We start from the raw sequence: 20165 nt of genomic DNA on the forward strand, positions 1-20165 counted from the left end.
AAAAGATTTATGAAAAAAGTAAGTAGGCAGGATTTATGTAATTTCAAAATAAATTTATGAGAATCTCAACTTTTTTTATGGGATTTATTTAGCAAAATATGATTCTCACACATTGGCACAGATTTCTAAAATGTTTTTCCCCTCACCTTCTAGGTTATTTTTCTCACTTCTTTTTGACAAATGAAGGAACATGTCCGGAATTAAATAGATATTTCACAATAAATCGCTTGTTTTGTGAGCTTTTAAAATCCCCTGTTTGCTCTTTATTAATTTACCCACACCATTGATTTAAAAAGTTTTACAGAAATTCCCCAGCCTCCCGTTTGGGGAGGAAAAATTCGGCCATCGCTCAGACCCTGTGGAAAGCATAATCTTCTTCCGCATCATAACTTTTACCTCGCAGTTCATGGGTTAATCGTCCAAGTTAGAACAACAGCAATTTCCCGCCCCCGCGCGTGATTCACGGCCTTTTTTTTTGGGGAGGGTGTGTGCCTTTTTTGGGGCTGGAGCCGCAGTTTACATGCAAAATAACCAGGGCGGGATGCCCTCTAAGGGATGATGGGATTTTATTTTGGAGAAAATGCGGAATGGAGGGAAAGAGAAGTGGAAAACCCCCAGCGCAATAATCACCATTAGGCAAAACTCCAAGAGAAAAGCTCCCCATGTTGTGTTTATTGCAGTCGCAAAAGCACAGAATCCCCCCATAAGGCTGCTCTGGGGAAAGCAGGAAGGCGGAAATGGAAAATCCAGGGCTCCACCGGCATTCCGTGTGGCCATCAGCGTTAATCAACATTCGACTAAATTCAATTATCCGCGCCTGTGCAGCTCCGGCGGGCTTTTCAAATACAAATCCACATGTTGTACTACAAGGGAATGAACTTCTTTTTCCCGAGACCGACGAAAATAATTTCCCACACACACACATGTAAGGTATATTTGCAATAAGGCGCGGTGTGGGTGGAAAAGTGCAGGACGTGCTGCGAATAAATTCCCCGCAGATTTTTTTTGCCTCTCTTTTTTTGCAAATCGTATGGAGTCTGGTTTGGGAAAAGTGAAATATGGAGGAATGTGATTACAATAATAATTTTATCATTCATTCACATCAATTCTCGATTTCCTTTTCACTTTCTCCCAACACTCTCTTATTGTTCGCACCCCCATCCACCCACCGTGTATGGCTTCATTCGCCACACTATGTGAAAAATCCTTTTTTTTTTCGTCATCTTCCTTTTAAGGGGTTTGCGAATGTGTCACCACTCTGTGAGACATCCGGCGGATTGGGCAGCCACGACGACATTCCATTGCTCCAAGAGCAAACCCCCAAAACAGAAGTGGATTGTCACGTCCGTGAAATAAATCAGTGTCACGCCGACCATTTTTATCTTCCTCCGCACCACAACTGGATGGGGGATGGCAAAAAGGAAGAGACCCCGCAAAAGGAACGCATTGCATTGTTTGCGAAAGCTCCCAAATGGGCGGATGCCCATGGTATAAAGGATGGTCTCGGAATTTCATTCCTAATGGGACTGCAAAGTGGCGGAATCCTCCGTGACATGATGTTAATATCAAGCGGAAACGTGCAGAGGAATTTAAGTAAACAAACTAAAAGGTACCTTTTACACAAAATCTCAGACATACGGGACGGTATCCTATTTTTAGGGCTCTATTTTGTCGACATTCAAGGGCAAAATGTTTAATCTTTGAAGTTAATTGAACTTTTTATTAAGCTCAAAATTACTTCTGAGATGTCTTTTAATTGGTTAATGAACTAAGCTCCATTCAGACTACCCACACTTCATCCCTTAAGGAAAATCAGCCATAAACGATATTTCACAGTCCACCAAATCTTATAACTTTGCCTAATTGTACAAATCCTTTCAAAAAGTAATCGGGAAAATCAATAAATCTCACACTTTAGGAAATTTAACTTTTTCATCGTGAAAGAGAAAGTCGAGGATGAATTTATCGCATTTCCTGCATCCCTTCAGTAAGTCCTTTTTGGTAACCCCCTAAAAGTGGAACAAGTTTCCAATCTGTCGACGAGTGGCGTAATGACCAAAAGAGAAACTTTTCTCATGTTCCATCGTACAAAGAAGAGGAAGGGATGATGTTTTCCATCCCCCAAGCAGAAGACTCTTAAAGAATCGACATGACTTAGGAGGAATATCTCATTCTTAATCAGGAGAATGACTCTTGGGGTGAAATTTGCTTCGTCAAACGTTTGACAAAATGGTGGTAAATTCATAAATAGCAGCCCCAGCATGGGATGCTCATAACTCCTCCGACCTTAATGGTACTTTTGGGAGTCATCGTGCGGGGCTGTGAGAGTTCGCCACATTAGGAATGACAATCAAAAGTTTTAATAAACTTTTCCCATTCTCAGGGGGCGCGAACGCCTTTTTCCACAAAATACCCATTTTATAAATTGGATTGTTATGCTCTTTCTTCGCTTACATTTTTCCTACCCCCACCATCAACATGTATACGAAGGGAGTCAGAGGGATTTTTTTTAGAGAGAAAGAAAACCTTCTCCATATATAGAACAATTTTAGGAAATTCTTCCACCTTGAAGGGAAAAGAGGTTGCATTTGAATACATATATAGAAGAAAATTTCAAACAATTCCATTGAAAGCCGGAAAACATGTGTAAGTTTTTGGAGTAAGATTGATTGCTGGATAAGGGCAAGTTGTTGGAAGTATTTGCGAGAAAGTCAAATTTAACAGAAGAAGGCCGCCTCGATGGAATTTTCGCCAATTTCTCCTCATTTCCATCCATTTCACATCTCTGATGGGTCGAATTACTCAATGTGATTTCCCCTGACTTGGCGAAAATCCCCCCAAAAAAAATCCATCGAATCAAATTTGAATTTGAAATTTGCTTTAATGTTCATATTTCTTATCGCTCAACCCCCTCATTCATCCTCCCCCACCCAAGCCCTTCTTCTACTATTTTTACTCACAAAATATATTGAGAGTGATCCTTGGTAGCCCCGCAAAAAACGCATCAATTCAGTATTTCTTTGTGGCAAAACTCACACAGAGTTGCTGAATCAGAAAGTTGGGAGAAAAATTGGAAAATTTCCCAAACTGTGACCGAAAAAGCTATGTGTAATTTGTCATTTTGAAAATGCTCAATAAAGCAAAATTCCAAGAATTTTTTTTACAAATTTTCCTCTCAATGTGTGGGAATATGGACGACAAAGAATAAAAAAAATTGAACACAAACACTGTACCGTTGTATGTTAATATTTCTGCAAACACGCGCAAAGGATCTAATATAGGGAAAAATGTGCCATGATGGAAAAATGGCAGAGAGGGAAAGATTTTCATCAAATAGGACTTTTGTTCGAGCCCCAGATTAAATATTTGACCAAAAAAGCTCCTCAAATACTGAAACATATCCTGCCTGTCGTGCTTTTAATCCTTCGTCCTTTTGTCCCTGTGGATCCCTCTTTTTCTCCGCACACACATCAAGATTTTTGCCTCTGTCCGCGACCGTAACAATGAACCATATTTTGTGTGGGAGGATGGTGAGGGAGGGTATTTATGAAAGTTTTGTATTCATTCTCAATATATAGGAGCATACATCATATATGAAAAAAAATCCTACCACAAAAGGCATAATCCTAGTAAGTTCCCATTTTTTCTCATCAGACTTCAACTGGCTTTTTTCACGATTTTAACATTCAGTAGTTGATGTTATCGGTGATTTATGTTAAATCCTTTTGTGGGGAAAGCAGCCAAAAAATTAATCTATTCTATAAAAATTTATTGAAAACATTTTTAAAGGTTTTTTTATCCTCTAAATAAAAAAAATCAATCTCCTGAACTAAATAAAAATAAAACAAGAAAATAGTATTTAGAATTTTTAATCTTTAATCTAAATTTTACAGCCCCAAAATTCACCCATAATTGCACGAAACTTTTCATTTAGATAATTCAGCAAATAATTAAAATTTGCATTGATTCACAAGCATAGATTCTCTCCGCATAGAAGAGAGAGCTTTTGCCCACCTCTGGCTATCATGCTGAAATATCTTGTTGCTTATTTTAAATTTTAATAAATTCATTTTCATACCATATTGAGGAAAATATCATAAAATTTTATCTATTGAGCTTAATCAAACTATAAACTCACCAATTTTCACTCTATCTCACATAATGTTTACATCACACCCACAACAAATTCCCCGAACTATCGTAAAAGCAAGCTAATTAGTGAGTTTATTAACACACTGACCTGTGAATGGGTAGTGACTGTTAATCCCCATCATCAAATATCCAAAATTACTATCTTAACTTTGATTGAATCGCCAGAACACAAACTAAGGGATATTACGACTGTTGGGAAATTCATACTCGAAATGAGCATAAATTATGAATGATTCGCATTTCCCCTCAAGGCTCACGGCATCGTGCTATTCGCATAGAGTTGCAACAGCCACCCACACCTCATTGGTGGTGGGGATTTGGGTGTTCTACCCTCGTGATTCCTATCACCTAAATGCATCTCTTGCAAAACCGTGCAACATGCCATGTTTATCGCCTGGTAAGCTCCTGCTTCTGAAATATGGAATTCAGAGTGGTGGAAATTTTATATTAATTATCCCCCCCGTCATTTGTGGGGGGATGCTCGGGCTTTCACGTTGTCCTGGGGTTGGGAATTCAGTTTCAGGTGCGGGTGTTTTTGCGTTAATTCGCACTGATGAGTGTCGAACAAATTCGGAGATAAAAGTTGCTATAACCAGTGAATTAATTAGCGTATTCATTTTGAAACATGCTTCATCCCCCTAGAGATAGGGTGGGGGTGCAATTGTAGCGTATATGTAGCATCACGAGCATCACACAATCCTCCCCACGAAACGTCATTTGGGGTAGGTATATACGCGTAAATCGAAATTATTGTGCTCGTGAGAATGGAATTGTGTGGGAAATTTAGTGAAAACCCCATGAAAGGGGTGGGTTGGGGGTGAGTGTTTATGTCTATATTATGGGGCGGTCTATACATTTGCATGGGGATGACTATTGTAATTTTGTGAAAATGGTTGTTATAAATTAACACCTGTCAGTTTCAAAACCCCTTCTAACGAATTCACTGGAGGCAAACCCCCTTTTGCAGTAATTGCTCGGCTTTGGGGGTGCTAAGGACTTTCTGGCGTGGAAGAATAAGGAAGCAAACTCGTGCCCTCGGAAACGCCCCCAAACCTTCAGCGGAAATCAACAACGCTCTCCATTAAGGTTTGCTGATGGTGCGGGTAGGAGCTTTAAGCTCTCTATAAGCCCTTCCACACCGCCCGAGAGAGAGGGTGGACTTTTCACACCAAAAGAACGCGAAACCCGAGAAATTTCATCAATTTCATCCACGCCACAGAGAAATGAAAATTGATTTGCGGTCAGCAAGCTTCGTGTGTGTACCTTTGGTAATTATTTTTCTCCATCATGCAAGATAATGGACAATGGAAAAGCAACTTTCATTTTGATTCTCTCTCTCCCACTTTTACATCCCACCCTTCTATACTCTCTTTCCATTTTCGCACCCCTAAACTTTTCTCATTGGACTTTGGGTGGGATTTTTATTTAGTTCTCCGACTCGTGTTTTTGTTCATTAAACTTTCGTCCAATCCCAATTTTACTTCACTACTCGGTGCACCCCCGCAAAACGTTCCAAATTTCGGGGGATGAGATGAATGTTATTTTACCTGATTGGATTTTTCTTGTGTGACCGAATTTATACGTAATTAATGAGGAAGAAGTACAAAAGGGAACTCTTCTTACCAGTTGAGTATTTTTGTAGATTGAGATCACTTTGAAAGAAAACTTAAGGAGTAGAATATAAGCCAAATATGTATAGTATATGTTAAATTAGATAGAATATGTGCTTTGCTGGTTTATTAGTTGTAAAATGATTTGATTTAACAAAGCTTTCTTTTCAAAGCTTTATTACAGGCTTCATAAATTAAATCAGTTAAAAATCACATAGAAAATGAAGAAAAAAAATTAACCTCCCTCAATTTTCAATTCAACTTTTACTTATAGCTTTCGAACTCATTTACAAAAGATCTTTTATAAAAAAAAATAATAATTCTCCAAGAGGTGCTTGCAAAACTTCTGAACACTTGAAGCTTAACCTAGGAAAATCCTCTGCTAAACCCCTTAGCGAGCTTCATTGAGGCATTTCGTTGAGAGCTTTAATTCACTGAAGTGGCAAAAAGCTCCCACGAAGAAGTTTCTAAATGGAGTACATACTTTGTGTTCCCTCTCACTCTGGTACAAAAAGAGAGATTAGTATTATTTAACAAAGGAAAATTACTCCCAGTGAGATAACTTTGTTAGATGATTCCCATGCAAAGGAGGATGCCATGAGACAACTTCCCAACAGCATTGGCACACATAAATCTGATGTGAGTTTTTGGCTGTTAAAAGTGAATCCAGAAGGGATGTTGAATTAAAAGTTTCACATTAATTATGAGAAAGTGCAAGAAGTATTCTCCTTAGCACACAATTTTCAACACGATTCCCCATTCATGTGCCATGTTTTTCTTCCTCCGCAATGAAAAGAGCTCAACTTGTATGTTGTATTTGCTGAAAATTTTGCAGATTATTCGCTCTACAAACTCTACCATTATTTATGCTAATTCTTCCTTATTGCTGTGAAAGGCGCTACTGTGTGAGAAAGAATGGAGTTTTTGGTGTTGGCCCGCAGTCTTTTCAGTATACCGTAGTCTCTGTGGTAGCCATAAAACACCCTGTTTTCGGAGATCTTCCTCCATTCGTGCCAAGTGATTTTCCCTTTTTTCGGTGTATTGCTTGTATATGTAATTTTCTCTGGGATGCTGAGGAGCTTTATATGCGGGGTTCAGTTTGAATTTTCCCTCCCAAAATCCCATGGTTCTCACTTAAAACCACACCAGAAGCTATCATCCAGTCTGCAACACTTCAATCCCCCTTACAACTGGCCACTACAGTGTGATAAATTTTGTGTGATTCACGAAAGAGAAAATTGTGAGAGGGTTGGTTTTATTTTGGGTGAAATGGGGTTTTCCCACAATTCTTCAGGAAGAATAGAGATGATGTTGTACATTATGCACGAAGATGGCACAAATTGGAAACCATCTTCATGTTTGAAATCTTCACCATAGTGACACAGAGGCTGTATAGAAATAAGCTTTGTTTGCACACCCAAAAAGATATCCTCGTGAGAGTTGGAAAATTCCTCTCTTTCTTTTCAAACCCACCGGCAATCCTTTCGCCACACATCATCCACTATATGACTTTTTGTCGAGCATAGCACCTGAAAGGTATAACTCCACACCCTCCCTCGAATGAAAGAAGAAGTTTCCATATAGCGCAATATATAATTGAATTGTGCACTTTTCCTAGCAAATACAATGAAAAACTTTCCACCACTCTGTCGACAGACGAGACAGACGTTCTTCAAAAAAAAAAAAGACGAACTTCCAAAGCGAACACCACACTTCTTCTTTTATTCAATAACCAATTACTTTGTGCCAGGAAAATTAAATTAAAACGTCACTCTGTAAAATCCAACAGATTGACTTTGAAGAGCTGGCGGAGAAAGAAATTAAAATATGTAGTGAAAAGGGAAAATAAAATTTCAGTTATATAACTAAAAGTTATTATTTTCTTGTATATAGTGTAGTCCAGTTGTATCTTTCATTACGTCTAGAAAACAGACAAGATTTTATATTTTATAATTTGCGAAAACTTCACTTTCTTGAGTAGTTTTTCCAAGAATATGAAATTACTGACAAGAAAAATCATTTTAGAAAATATTCTTTCCTCTAAATTTATTTAAAAAACTTACATCACATTCAGAATATTCGTTCTGTAGGGGTTCAACTGTAATAAATTCCTCAGTTCAGTACATCGACCTACATACCCCATAATATGCCCTTCTGCTCCATCCCGAGCACACAAAGAATGGCTCTTTGTGTTTATTCTCACCACAGATCACGTCATAAAAAAGCCCCACTGTGATTCCTTGTCTGTGATGCGGGGGGTGGTAAACATGAATTTATAGCTCCCAGCGATGAGTTTGGCCTACACGGTGCCATGGAGAGCGCGGCAAATCCTCGAGTATTTTTGCATGCCCATCACTTTTCTTCAGCACATAGCCCCCTTGTGCTCTTCCTCCAATAATGTATGTGTAACCATTTATTTGAACACAACCAGATGTGATTTCTGCCCATTGGACAATTTCCATTTTTGGCCCTTAAGCTGCCTCTCTCTTGGGGCATTTGGTGCGAACATTTGAGCCATCCGTCTGGGCTTTTGATGAAATTTTCAGCGTGTGAAAAATGCCCTCTTCCTGCACTTCCGGCCTGGCTTTGCTTGTCATTCAATAGAACTCTCAAATCCACTTCTATTCTCCACATTCTCAATGTACTTTTTCCACCCTCCACCCACCCATATATCGTTAAATTTCGTCTTCTATATATGGCGTTTCCAGACTCTGATTTATGGATACTCATCCGCTGTCGTCGGACGTTCTGAGGATCAGCAGGAGGTATGGACAGGGGTTGAGGGTGGGAATTGCTCTGAAAGTTGCATTGTTCGGATTTCTCAACAAAATCCTCTCGAGAGAAATTGGTAAAAAAAAATGTTGACACTGTCCACTGTTGCCATGGGATGTGAGAAAAGGCAGCAGCGGCAAGGACACTTTGCACCACTATAATCCACAAATCGAATTACGAGGCAACACCCCTCCTTGCACTGTGCAAGCCTTCACACACAATGGGGGTGTCAATGGGGGTACGATGGTTAAATTGAGGACATTTGCTATAGCTCTCTCGGAGCTCAAGAGAAAGCCTCTTAAAAACATCTGGCAGCACGCTGAATATTTTCCCGAAAAGCTCAAAGAGAGCTTCCGCAGATGAGCTATATACATGGAGCCTTTTTTCTTGAAAATAAATAAATTCCGTAAATTCTAACACAACGTTTCGCTTTTGATGTGTGAGAAGTTGTGCAGGAAATTGCGAAAAAGTTCTGAAATACTTATAAATACTTTTCTTGAACGGTTTTAAATATTTTCTTCACTTTAATTTAAATGTATTAAAGTTGGATGTTCTTGGATTCTTTTTTTGTACTATCTGATTTTCCTACTTTTCCTAGTCTCGCATTAAGGAAAGAAGAACAGATTCTTTGTAAATGGGTATCAATTTTACAAGCCGGAAATTTTAAAGAGGGGACTAAAACTGACAACTCGCGCCATCTATGGATAGTTTGTGGGTGAAAAATAAGGACAGTGGGACGGAAATGTATCAGCGTGGGAGTATATAAGGAATGATGGCAATTTATTTAGTTAGTGGCAGGGAAAATCGAATAAAATATTGTTAGATGGAAAATGCCAAAAGTATACAACGGCACAATGATACGAAATGGCGTGACTTGACACGATATTCCATTCGCTTATGGGGGTTGGGGGTTGATTTTTGTACTGTTTGTACCACAAATGCCATCACATATTCTCACGGAGCCACCCCCCCCCCCCATTTCCTCCCACTCGACGGGGGAAAAAAGATGGGAAACTCTGCTTGCTGGCAAAATAGATGGGGCCACTGAACCCCACTTTCACATACTTCTGTCCCTATTCCCGCGAGGAAATTTTATTTCACAGAATGCCATTCGACATAAAATTTGGCATAAAATTTGACCAATCTCAATAAACGGCCGGCCATTTCACTGAGGAAATTGCTCATCCATTTTATCCCCTAAATGACTCCATTGGTGGGGACACACAGTCTATCGTGCGCGAGATTGCAATTCATGAGGCAGACAGAAGGATCTTCCTGATAACACAATTTACTTCATTTCGTGTCTTGTTGCAATGCAAATGAGAAAGGCACGAGATTGTTTCGTTCAGATTGAATTTTCATTACGGAAAACCCCCTTGTTCTGTGCCCCATGGAATGCCAACCCCTCAACCACCCATGAAACTTTTGTGCAGACATTGGATGCAATTTATTGAACTTCATGAGAAATTTTATTATTCCCCTCCACTCTCGAGGGAATAGGCGCCCCAATGCGCTCTATAATGTTGTCAAAAGGATGCACGGAAGGAGCTTCAATGGGGAATTCAGTTAGAGGACAAAGTATTGTGATTAATTATGAAGAATATTGATGATATAAACAGGATGTCCCGATGGAAGGAGAGGAATTCCCAGAGAACAGGAAGTAGTGTATAATGCTTCTCACTCATAAGGCTTTTCACTGAAATTGCATCAAAAGCAGGGGAATTTATTGAAATTTAATGAAATGATGAATATAATGAAACTTTCATGAAAATTAAATAAAGAACTTCTTGTATGTTATTTTCATCTTATTTTAAAACAGATGAAACTTGTAAATAAATCTTACTTATTGACTAAACGAAAATAATACAAATAAAACAGTTTTCAATCCTTTTTACTGAAACACATGAAGAATTTTTTGTGATGAACCCTGTGCTTCATCAAAGGAGGGTATTTCTAAATTTTCCTGCTTCTGACAAGCAAATTAAATTCTGTGTAAGCTCCAATTTGACCCTTTTATTAAATTCCCACCCCGGATTGTCTGCGTGAGAAAAATTCTTCACTCAGCTTCTCCACATAAGCTTTTCTCTTTTTCACTTTTCTTCCCATACCCGGAAAAGCTACAGTAGGTGCTAATCATATTGCAATCACTCACTCGCACATTTCCTTCCTCAAATAAATTTTCTCGATCTTAGTGCTGAAGTGTTTCTTCGTCACTTCGAGCACCATGCAAGGGTGTTGGCGGTGGGGCGGCTGAAGCATGAAAAAAGGAAAACATGAATCAACAAAAAGAGTTCCTCTTTTTGGGCAAGTCACCCCCAGAGAGGCCTTCCTGATACACGGGAGGGTGTGGTTGTTTTACTCATCCCATGAAAAATCTTTTTGTTGTGGGAATATCTGGAAAATTTACGATCTTCAGCAGATTGTCGCAATTTGTACTGTGAGAATGACAACAAGAGCTCCACTGTTGTGAGTATGAAATCCCCCAAAAACCCACAAACACTGAGCCCCAGTCTGCACAACGGGGGTAACGGTTGGGTGGTGGAAATATGAGAGTAGAGGAATTTCGTCTGAGAGTGGGAGAGGGTATGCCAGAAATTCAATATAGAACCGGAAACAACACCAAAGCGGAAGTCCCTGCCGGGTGGACGAAGCAATACGGCTGGTGAGCTTTTCTTCTTCCTTCTACACCCCCACATCGAAATTTTTCCAAGAAGAAGCTGAGGAAGAATAAGAAAAGGTTCAGTGATTTTTCCACTCATTTTCCCACCCCCAGACATTGTGACCTCTCACCCCACCAACAGGCCGTTTTTGCCCCCTGAACTATTTACTCAAGAACATCACCCCAGGAGGAACAAACACAAAGCACATTCATCAGAGAGCTTTCCTTTTCCAAATCCAACATATAGTATGTGCGGGGAGACGTCTACCATGCCAAAGGGATTCCTTTTTAATTGTTCTTTATTGAATTTCTGACCACACTTCCTTGCTGTGCAAACTCAGCCTCGAAATTCATCGCCACCCCTCCTAAGGTTCAGCTTGAGGTTCCCATACACACACACCCTCATCAGACTGGAGTGTTCGTCATTAAATTTAACAGAAAATTATGCTTAGAGAGAATCCAATGAGGAGGGTGGTACATCACACTGGGTCAAAGTGCAAGTATCAAGGTTATATTGTGCAGCACATACATATACCTACTCATGGGAGCTTTGGGGAAGCTTTCGAGTGTGTGGTATGCTGCTAATTAAGCTCGACAAGATGAAACAATCACAACGGACTGTTTATTCGAGGATTAAGCTCGTGTATCAGCTTGTCCAAGATTTTCTCATTCCTCACGCGAAGCATCCCGCTCCCCCATATAAAGGAAACCCCCACCCACTGGATAGATGGGGGTGGAAATTGATTTTGTGTGGTATAGTGGAGAGTGAGGTGAACAGACTCTGTGCAAATTGCGGGATCAATTTGCGTGCGACCACTTTGCATGTGACACAGAAATCAAAGGTCCATCGCACCCCAAAGCACCGCCCTCCATTGACCTACTATATACACAACATACACCTTTTGCGGCCATAGGGAGGTCAATGAGGGGAACTAATAGAGTCTACTGTTAGCTTTAATTGCCTTCATTTAAACTCAATTTCCCACATATGTATGTAGTTTAATTGGAAACCAATGTGATTATAACATTATACTACATACATAACAACACAAATTATGACTTTGAAACAAACTAAGAACACTCCTCTTTAGCAACTTTATCACTTTATAAACAATTTGTCGCAAGTAGCGTCACTTCATTATTGTAAACTGTATGTCGACAAAGGATATTTAGGCAACAATTAAAGCCATTTGTGAGACCTTAATTACTTTGTAGGCTGTTTTAAATCGGGTTTTAAATGTCTTGCCATGCTTTATTAATGTTCTTCTCTATGGCACATTGTATGTTCTATTTAAAGTCAGTGAACCAAGTGCATGAGGGGAATTATGTATCTACATAATGTGTTGCATAGTGAGCACATAACCCCTTCTCCCACAAATTGATTAAATATGGTACAAGCTTTTAAAGAGGGGTTTGTTAAATTCTTGTTCAACCTTCAATAATTTCATTAAAAAATTATGATTTACTGATCAAAATTAATAATTTCATTTACGCACGTTTGTGTAGAATTTGTCAAAACGTCGCCTAAAAACATAACAGTAACGGCTTTTTCGTTTCCAAAAAATAAAAAATCTGCCTGCCAAAAAATTGAATCAGAGCCACAATAAACAATTCTTTGGATACCTAAACTATGCTTAAATAAATATTTAAATGTGAAAATGATCAAATTGTAAAGCTTCTGTCAGTTAAGCACAAGCTTTTCCACATATACAAAGAAAACCACAGAAAGCAAACAGATCTAACACCCATTTATTTTTGAACACCATGACAGTTTATTCGTGGGTAATGTTCTTGTGAATGGCAGAATCGTGAAATTAGTCATGAAAACACACTGCTTCAAGCGATTTATGTGGTCCAATCAATAATATTCTAGTAGCACTATATTGCAGAATATTATTTCATTCTGTGATATCCCGTTCAAAAGTTTTTTCGGGCAGAGCTTTGCAAAATTCAGCTCCGACGACAACAGAGGATTTCACAGCCGGCGCGTCCTACATTTTTTTTTGGAGCAAGATGGGGGCCTCGTTGGCAGAGACATTCCACGGGAATTCTAAAGAGATTGTCTTGGAATTTTGTGTGCCGGAATATTTCTTTTAGTTAAGGGGCACAAAAAAAGACACATATAGTGCCTTAGGGGTGGAAATTTTTCACGTTTTTGAAAAAGAAAATGCCATTGAGGATCCCTTTTTGGGACGAGAAAAGCGAGGAATTTTGCTGGTGGAAAGTAAATATGGGAACTGTGTGCCATCATTTCAATTTAACGAGCTATAGCATTCTTCGAATTGCACGTACGAGAAAAAGGGGGGAGTAAATAAATCTTTAGGAAGCTCCCCGTGTGTTTGCTAAACGGATAATTTCTCATTCCGCGTTTCTCCTAATTGGACGTGAGTTCTATATACGCACGGGTTCAACGGGGTAATGAATTTAATTATTAGCCACCCCCCGCGTGCGCCTTCTGCAGTGCATACTGTAAGTAAATTCCAGGGATGGAACATTTTGTGAGAAACTTCCTCTCTGTCTTTCTCACAAGTTAGACAGTATTTACCGAAATTATTGCGATTGTACCAAAATGTTGGGGATTCTATGAGCAAAATTGGATGAATCTGTGAGCCACTCTCTGTGAGTAAAGATGCTTTAGCTCTCTTTGGGTGGATTGAGATGAGAATCCTGTGAATTGATATTGATGACATCATTAGGATAATGAATGGAACATCGCATAAGTGGAGTGGAACTGAGAAATGTGGGAGATTGAGTTTCCCAAAAGAAGGGGAGCTTCTCACAAGAAGCAGGTGTCCCATCTAATGCCACCCCCCTTCCCACTAAAAGCTCTCTTCGACAATTACGTTGAGCTTCCCTGTGGCGGGAATTTGCAGCAATTCGCATGATTTATCCCACTGAATTTGTGAGGAATAATTAACAGTTGTATATTTCATTCGTGCACCATTAAAATGGATAAACGAAAGAATAAATTATGCATTTATCTTTGCTTTATTTCATTTTTTCTTTCTTCAGGGGATTTAGATTATTCTCAACAATATTTTCATTTTAATTTATACGACAACAAATTATAGAAAGAAATAAAGAATATGTGAATTTTAAGACGAGAATTGAATTTAATTTTTTCATGGAACTGTTGTAATAAAGCTCGAAAAATCTATTTTTACATTACTTTTCTGTTTTATTTAATTTATTTCAGGAATACATACATTTTTAAGCTCCAAAAAATCTCTAAAAAATCTCTCACCAGAGGGCCAAAAGAAGTAGAGCCATCTAGTGTGTAATTCACAGCGTCCAAAATGACTTAAAGTTTTTTAAGAACAATGTACCTTTGTGCAAAGCTTTCCGTCTAACTTCATACTAAAATATTCACTCAAAAATTTTCATAATAAACAAAAAGCTTTCAAAGGAGACAATCATTTTGCAGAATATCTGACATTGCCAGATCGTTTAACTCATTGTGGCTTTTCTACCCACAATTTCCTGCATTCACATTTGGTGGTGGTGGCAGCATGGTGTATAACTCCTTCAAGTGACAAATTTCCATACAATTTGGCACAATATTATATTGACAGTGAAAATTTCCACGAAACACTGCGCCATGTGAGGAAAACAAGACAATTTATCATATGAAGGGTGGCTTGACGTGATGTCTCATGACATAATTGGGACTGTTCCGAGCCACTCTTCTTCCCTTTCGGCACCTAAAATGAATGTAGATAAAAGAAGGGGGTTTGGGGTAGACATAGAAAGTGGGGGCGTACAAAAAGCTCCAGGAAGCTTCCTGTGAGATATCCATCTCACTTCCGTGCGAGCTACGTGCACCAAGAGACCTAATGAGGTGGAACATTCAGTAAATTTGTGAATGTGTTCCACCCTCATCGCACGGCACCCCCTCACCGACTACCACCCCTCTAATACGTAAATGCGAAATTTTCCTGAGTGACGGAGGGAAGTAATAAGGAAATGATTGACGATCGATCATCAATTTACGTCCTCATACAGTTTTACGTTGAGTGGGATGGGTGGGGTTGTGAGGGTGTACTATGTAGGTTTACCCCATTCTCCCCCATTTTATCCCGCACAACGATGCATACATTTTGTGGCGAGGATTGTGCACAGGGTGGAATTGGTGTCGTTATAAATTTAGCACGGCACTTCCGGTACGGATTTAGTATCAAACCAACCCTCCGTTGAATGTTGAGTTGAACGGCTATATATGAAGGCGTGGGGGCAGGTGGTAGTGGTGAGACAATGACATGTCAAATACAACATGACAGAAAGCTATCTAGCATTCTGCGTTAGGACTCTTGTGAATAAGTCGTTCCATTTTAGGAGTCAATTGAAGCCATTTTGCATGTCTTTCAGGAAAATTCCCCAAAGTCTCTTTTACGCTGTCAACAATTGACAAGGTTAATTTTTCCCCAAATGCACCTGACTGACACACGCAGGTAAAAGAGATAAAGAAAAAAAGTAAAATATATAGATGTTGTGTTCCCACCATTTTTGTATTAAGGAAATGACATCCTGTCAGCAGGTATGACAGCACTTAAACGTGACATTTGTATTAAACGTCAAACGACACGCCCCGTTGTGTGAACTTTATTTTCATTGTTCCACTCTATTAAAAATGAAGGAAGTTGAATGTCGGAAGGGCGGTGAATTATGCAAGATGAAAGCTTTTGAGCTGTGAATATAAAGAGATGGGGAAATCATCCACATAAACTCCATGGAGATTTTATGATTTTATGCTTTTAATATCCCGTTGGGAAGTGACAAAGTGCAGAAAAGGAAGCTTTGGGGGATAAAACCATTTGCAATTTGGAAGATTGAAAAGCTTTGAAGCATTCCAGGATATTGCACGGCAAAATCAATAGATTAATTCAATTATTCACATCAACAGTTGAATAAATGGCAGAAAAGTACATAAAGAGAGGAATTTAAGAGAGCTTTCTTTCTCCCCTATAATGAAATTTATGGACCTTCCAATTATACATATAGTATCGATTATATACAATTACTCATACAGCTTACCTCCATATTTTTTTTGCTAAAGCCAAATCAAAGGGAAAAGAAAGTTTTCAATTAAAAACGACACCGTGGTAAATTGCTAAATAAAATTACCCACTATGTAGCACCCTCGAACGCTTCACCTACCCTTCGAGAGGTGAGGGATCATCGACAACCCATATTGGCAGAGTGCCCTACTTTTCTAACCCATTTGTTGAACTCCCCACAAAGGCATGTCGTGGTAGTTTGGCACGCTTAATTCATGCCGAGGCTTTGCAAATTTAAACAAATTTATTGCACAATGTCTGCCTTTTCGCATGTTCCAACTCTTGTCGCTTTTCGCAGAAACCCATTTCCTCGCAATGTAAATATTTTATTTTCATTAACTAATGCGAATGTACTCCACCACTGTGTTGTACAGTACACCCCCAACCCCATCGTACAAGAGTATTATATATGTATGTGGGAACTCTCGGGAGCCCCCAATAGGAGCCAAGTGCACAAATAATAAATATTCCCTACGACGGCACATCATCCCCCGTGATGGGCCACCCTTAAAAATAAATTAAATTATACGAATTTGCAAACAGGGTAAAAATTCAATCAGTTCGTCAATTTTGCAGAGCACACCATCCATGAAATGGATTTTTATACCCAGAGTGTGTATACTGAGGCCGGAAGGGGCGATGCTTTTTGGGGAGATGGCTCGGGGGTGGATGCCATTGGGACGAAGGGATGAGCCCATTACGTCGTGGTCGAGGAGAGTCAACCGACCTAGCAGAAATATAAATTCATGAAAAGTTTATGCATGGCCTGATGGGGGTGCGAACCGTGCGAACACCACCCATGTGTCGGCATTTTCCCAAACCACCCCGTAGAAATGCGAGGATGGAATTCTCAAGAATTTTCTCGCACCGAAAAAAAAGCACACACACGAAGAAATTATTCATGAGTCGGTGGCTTAAATCAAAAAAAGGGCTACGCTGGGAATTATTTTTGTATTATCCACAACACTAAAAAAAAAAGTGAATTTCCTTCAAATCAAATTTCCGGGAATTTTTTTGAGAGACAAGAAAAAGTATTGTAATTTGGAAGAGAGATGGTCCATGTTTTCTCAGAAAACACGCTGGAACACGAAGGAAATTATTTTGTATGGTGTTCTTTTATCCTAAAGCTGTTCAAATTTACTTTGCGGGACGCTCCTTTCAAACATTGAGCAAATTACCGTGAATTCCCCGGAGCGTGAATCACAAGGAAAAGCCCCTTTTTGGCACACGAAAGGGTGTGTGTGTAAGAACCTCGTACAAGGAAATACATACAAGGACTGTACTGAAAAATACGGACACGACTAAGAAATATTTATGGGTGCAAGAAAAAGCATATAAAAGACTTAAGAATAAAATTAAGAATTTGAATAAATTTTGAATTAATAAAAATCTTGGAAAAACAATTTCTAAGAGGTGAAAATTTGTAGAATACTTAACTAAAATTCGAAAACAATTTACGTTCAAGAAATTCGTTATACTTTCCAAATATTTAAAAATTTCAATAACTCGCATAGATAGAATTAATTTTTCTTTAAAAAATATTCTTAAAATGATAAGAAAAAAAATGAAAAAAATATCTACCTTCAGTACACAGTATTGAATGATTTTCCGTTGAATATTCCATCACTGATAGTTTTTAGGAAAGTCTGCAAGAAAAAGAAATAATGGGTCTATTCACGTTTCTCATGTCGAGAAAAAATGATCATGACATTTTTTCCTGACATTTTTTTTTGTCATTCCCTCTCACTCCCACTAATGTATTTCCCTATCTTTCGTCTTTCCCTGACGCATGTTCACGACATTCTTTTTCAAGCTCTTGTGAAGTGAACTTGTTTCTTAGTTTTCTTCAATTTTCTCTGTGAATTGTGATATTTTATGTTGGGAAAAGTGAAAAGCGGCTTGTGGAAATGTTCTTAGTGCCTGTGAAAGTGTGAAAAGTGGAAAATCGTGAGTATTTATCGGCCAAATAAGTGAAAACAGTGAAGTTTCGACAGCAAAACATTCATTCCCGGACCAATTTTTTCCGCGTTCAGGTGGGATTCCACCACTCAGAAAGCATTTCCCTGACCCCACACAGACCTTCCGTGTTGCAGATGACCTGTGGGAAGGTCCAAAAAACCTGCAGGAAGTGATTTGTGTCGTGAAAATACAGAAAAATATCTCGTAAAAATTGGTCAGGGAAAGAATGTTTTGATTTTTCACTTCGCGCATTTTCACATATTCGACCGCTAAATGACCATAAATTTCCACTTTTCACTGCTTTCCCGGCTTTGTGGACTCTTTAGCTAAGTATTTTCCACTCTTCTTTGAGGAAAATATCCCCAAATGCTGAGAAAATTCATGAAAAATATGTGCACAAGAAAAAAGGCATGCCATGAAAAAAAAAATGTCGTGATTATGTGTCAGAGAAAGACGAAAGATAGGGAAATACATTAGTGGAAGTGAGAGGGAATGACAAAAAAAAATGTCAGGAAAAAATGTCATGATCATTTTTTCTTGACATTCTTTTCCTGCATAGCACCATAACAGCATTAATAAAAAAAAAAACGGAATACTTAATAAAAGTATCAAAAAATATAAATAGCAGGATAGCTTGAAGTTTTATTTTATCTCAGTTTCTATCAAAATAAGAAAACCACTCTTAAATATTTTCAAGTCAAACCTAAATCGTTAAATTCTACAAAAATCATCGCAAAAAAATAAAATCAGCTTCTTCCCATGTTACGAATCCTCTTCATTAACCATGAAATTCCATATAATATAAAAACATTTTATAATGAAACATTTGACCCAGTTGACCCAGATTTCTGTCTCAAAATTACTTTCATGCAGCTTATCCTCCGTATGTACGAATTAACTTGGTATATTGACCCCCAAATAACTAAGAGAGAATGAGGGAGTAACATAATGCGAAAGTAACTCCTGGAAAAACCCCCATTTTCTCATGATCCACTCTGTACCCATAATTACGAAAGTCTTCCCTCCGGCATTTCCTTGAAGGTATAGACATAAAAGTCATGCAGCTGATGTATAAAATAGACAAATTGATAAGATAATCATCAGGAGTGTTGGGGAGTTTCTCTGCCGACTCTGCACACACACCACATAAAAAGTTCTCTGTGCCATTTAATGAATTATTCAACAACGAATTCCCACTCCACTCAATCCGACTTTTGGCTTCTGTTTCCGACAACTCTGCTTCGGACCCCTCATAAACTTAATCGCAAATCAAGATGTCATATTGAGATTATTTGGCGTGGAAATTGCTCTCATTTCTGCCTCACCATCCACCCGTCCCCCAGACCTCGCAATCCCCCCCCCATTCTAGCCTCCCCTTTTTTGCGTATTTATTACATTTGAGCGCGCGAAAACTCATCATGAGAAATTTTGCCAATTGACTTTCAGCGCGACATGATGAGCTTTCGACACCCGAAAGCTTTTCACTTGCGGTCGTATAAATGTCACGGGTGAGACGTATGATCCCATTGAACTCCAATTTGTGGTGTTTTGCCAATGGGGGGTGAGGTAGCATTTTGTGGATGCATTGAGTGCTGTCTCCAACAGAGGCAGAAGCCATGAGAAATCCTCGAGGCAATGCGATGGAGGAGGGTTGGAAGTGTGAGAAAATGGATTTTTTACAGCAAAAACGCGAGAACGATGTTCCACCAGGGACAGAATTCGGGACGAAGAAAGCCGCGTGGCGTCCCCTTTTTCCTGGAAAATTCTTCCCATTCCCTTTCCTCCCCAAACAACAAGATGGGGTGATTCCCAAAGTCCATGACGCCACGCCAAAATGGATGGGTAAACATGAATGTCAACCCATAATGTACCCTCCAAGTCGCATTGTTCAAAGCTCTCTCAAGGGGCTTTCGCGCCATGGCATACCAAACCCACTTCCGCGGCGCGTATAAAATTATA

General features: G+C 39.0%; 1 protein-coding gene across 1 annotated transcript in view; it reads right to left on the minus strand.

The window, feature by feature from the left end:
• LOC129787295 (dipeptidase 1) overlaps positions 1-20165 on the minus strand; it is a 66421-nt gene that overhangs the window by 24810 nt on the left and 21446 nt on the right. Inside the window, exon 2 of the mRNA XM_055822758.1 lies at positions 17829-17893. The gene's annotated coding sequence lies outside the window, so the exon portion shown is untranslated. The remainder of the gene's footprint in view (positions 1-17828; positions 17894-20165) is intronic.

This window comes from Lutzomyia longipalpis, chromosome 1, assembly GCF_024334085.1.
Source record: "Lutzomyia longipalpis isolate SR_M1_2022 chromosome 1, ASM2433408v1".
Classification (NCBI taxonomy): domain Eukaryota; kingdom Metazoa; phylum Arthropoda; class Insecta; order Diptera; family Psychodidae; genus Lutzomyia; species Lutzomyia longipalpis.